The sequence below is a fragment of the Mixophyes fleayi genome, chromosome 9, assembly GCF_038048845.1.
Source record: "Mixophyes fleayi isolate aMixFle1 chromosome 9, aMixFle1.hap1, whole genome shotgun sequence".
Taxonomy (NCBI): Eukaryota; Metazoa; Chordata; class Amphibia; order Anura; family Limnodynastidae; genus Mixophyes; species Mixophyes fleayi.
The window spans coordinates 109,855,439-109,859,319 of NC_134410.1; positions in this window are offsets into that span (position 1 = coordinate 109,855,439).

The window sequence follows — 3,881 nt, forward strand, 5'->3', positions numbered from 1 at the left end:
ATGCACTGGAAATGAAGCCAGAAATTAGAGCAGGTTAAGGTCTCCTGTGACGGTTGCCCAGGACACTTCCCTGACTCTGTATCCTGTCTGGAGGGTCCCTGGAACTTCGAGTGATGTCACAGACCCCACTGGAGCAAAGCCACGCCAAGACCATGTAAGATCTCACAACATGTATGTTCTCTTCTAGAGTTTGTTTGTTTGATAAATAGACAGAAAATTAACGTTTGTGCTACCAGAATCTTAATGTACGTAGGACTTTCCAGCAGTATGATTGATAATACGTTTTTACAGGATCAGTGTCCATTAAAAATAAACTACATACCCTCGGTTCCTACATGTTTTCATATCGTTTCTTTTTGTTATTGAAATGCTCTGGAAATATTATTGGAAAGTGTTTGTAAATTCTGCTGATGTTTATTATTCTATTTTCCTTTGCATAATTTCAATAAAAAAGACTTTAAACAACAAAAAAAAGCTACTACATAGAATTGCACATTTAATTACTTTTTGAATATTTAGTTTGTCTTTATATGAATGCAAAATTGCAGTAATAAATAGTGTTATTTTGGATTGCACAGTGCATTCATTATACCTGTGCTACGATAGCTCATTTATTGCAGACATAGTTGCTATTCATAGAAACATGTTGTGCTTCTTGCTGTTAATGAAATAAACAAGAGTTATTTAAAGTATTTATTTTGTGTATTGCTGGGCATGTAGCTATGTACTCAGGTTGTGAACTATAGTGTAGAGGAATGGCTATTCTTTGTTTTAATTTTGTTGATAATTAGCAAGTTATCTTGTATTCTTATAATGGTTCCCGTAAGGCAACTACAGTGTGTATGTATTTTCTATTGTGTAGCTATGGAATATTTATGGGTGTTATTCATACTTACCAACTCTCCCGGAATTTTGCGAGAGTCTCACGGGAGAGTGTGGCAATCTCCTGCATCTGGCAGAGTTCTGCCCACTTCCTAGTGAAGTGGGCAGAATTAGGTCCAAAACGCAGCGATTCACCGGGAATCGCAGCATTTGGCCCCGCCCCTACTGTCAAATTGTGTCATTACGTTACAGGGGCGGGGCCAAAAGGACGTGAATTTTGAAGCCGCACCCCCATCACGCCCACCTTCAATGACAGACTCCCGGAAGCCAACTTGCTGAAGTTGGCAAGTATGGTGTTATTATTGTGATTATAGATAAAAAAAAAACCATAAGTACTTATCAACGCAGATGCAGGAAGAGACATACAATGAGAGAGTCTAAAAAGGGAAAAAGAGATTGAGTTGGAGTCTGGAACTAAATTAAACGCACTTGGGGGTAGATTAGCTAAAACTTCTAAAAAGAAAAGTGTAGATGTTGCCCATAGCAACCAATAAGATTCTAGCTATCATTTATCTAGTAAATCCTAGAAAATGTTAGCTAGAATCTGATTGGTTCCTACGGGCAACACCTTTTTTTTGGTCATACTGCAATTTACACCATGTTGTCATGCTACTCAGTGTGCTACGGCTGCCAATCACTGGAAATTAGGTATATGATGCTAAAAAAGAGAAGAGACACCTAAGTGGGTAGGGGCAGATATGATCACTGTGTATAAATACATAATGGTAGACATTTCTCTGACACCCTCTGAAATAGAAAGCGTACTTATAACCAGTTTCCAATCAAAACGCATCTTGAGAGCCGCTTAGATTTGATTATGGGCGGAACTACACTCGTTCTGTGCTTCTTTTTTGAAACTGCAACTGGAATCAGTCCCCGAATCTCTAGCTGGTACCACAAGAGCAGTTAATCTCTGGTATGCTGTTCCACAACAAACGGATTGGCACACACTGTAGATAGATTTAAGAAAGAGCTGGATATCTGCCGAGTAAAACAGGGCTATATTGACACAAGAACTTGTCAGATTGCCAGTCCAGAGTCAGGAAGGCATTCTCCCCCCTAAATCAACCGGACTATGTTTTGTATTGTTTTGAGGGTATCTTTTGCTTTTCTCAGGCTCAGCTGCTGGGGCTGCCTTTTTCAACCCAAACAATAATTTTACTATACAAGAGGAAGGAACAGTTTGCTGCTGACTTGCATTTTCCAGAATGCAGAAATGATCAGCACTATTCCTTCCTGTTGCAACCAAACTCACATTTTTGTCATAAAGGAAATAATGTAAAGCTAGGGGTTATAACTCCAGCCAAATTCTCATATACTTAGAATACAGTGAACCCTGGACTACAGATACCTCATACCAACCCAGAAGGTACCCTGCATTCCAATCTTATATGTGATGGATCAATGCCAACATAAATAAGCCATGCCCACCTGCTGATGACAATACAATAATGCTCAGGTTCATTGACAGTAATTGCATAAAATCACAGAACAGATGTTATAAATCTCTGCAGAAAATATTTGTAGGAGATGGGAATAAAGCATGGACTCTGGGGAAAAAAGCGGCGAGGGAGTGAGGCTCATAAGGCAGATACCATTTTCTTTCTCATGCTAAGGCAATGTTAGAGATAGACAGGAGATTAGCTTGTAGAGAAACAGGACCAAAGGTCCTTATAATCCAGGATATTTGGTAGGCACTGTGTTCCCATAGTTTCAGCTGTACATTTACTAAACTGCAGGTTTGAAAAAGTGGAGATGTTGCCTATAGCAACCAATCAGATTCTAGTTGTCATTTATTTAGTACATTCTACAAAATGACAGCTAGAATCTGATTGGTTGCTAATGGCAATATCTCCATTTTTTTCAAACCCGCAGTTTAGTAAATATACCCCACTGTCTCTTGTCTACCCATCCCCACAGACAACCATTTTATGGGACAAACCAATATCCCTTAGGACTCGTATACAAGGATGTTATTTTAAAGTGTTTAATATGTATTTTCAACACATATTAAATACGCTATGAAAATACGGAGATGAATGTTAGCTGATGCCTGTAGCATTCAGAAGTGTTGAAGATGAAAGGTAATGATATGTGTAATTTCATTCAGAGCTTGATAAATACATACACAGTTTGTAAGGACGAGTTGGATTTGGGTTCGAACATATTGAACACTGCAGGGAAGCTTTGAGATATATTCTTTAGTGTGTGATGTACATCTTTCAAATGTACTGTTAACATGCTTCAATGTGCGGATAAGGTGAAGTTTCTGTCTATGGTGTCTGACTAGTTTTTCAAGCTTTTATAGGCTGAAGGTCGGAGACTAAGAAACCAGGTAGAAGGTGTTAGACAGGGGTGCGCAGTTGCTTACCTCCCAAGTGTCCCCATTCCAGCGAGACAGTCCCGATTTCAGTGGGCTGTCCCGCCCAACTTACAATTTGTCCCGGTATCGGGGCACCACGCTCTATTTCCATAGCAGCCAGTTTCCCCGGTGGTCTAGGAGGTAGTGGGGCAGGACGTCTGTCCAAAAAGTGCTATTGCTTGGGAGGTATGCAGTTGGATGGGGCAGTGAAGGCAGGAAAACATAGCAAGAGGGCCCTGCTCATGACAGCTTACAATCCATAGCGGGGGGCAGACATAAATGGGTACACATTATTTCAGCATAGATCTGGGATCATAAATCTGGGATTATTTAAAGCTTCATGGTGTGTAAAATAATCTGTGTATGTATTGCACATTACGTTTCTTGCTAGGAGGAAGTTAATGTCTTGCTGTACAGAAAGTGTTCATCAATGGCTGTGAAACTGGAGATCAGAACCTCCCTTATTCATTATTAAACATCTGGATGATGTTTCCCAGGCACATAAACTTTAGCAGTTGGATGTCTTTTGTAATTGCTACACACAGACATCCCCGTCACAGACAGGGGAGATGCATAATATGCTTAAATCTTGTTCTCTTCTGCTTCTGTATCCTACACAGTGACCAGCAATGGAGGA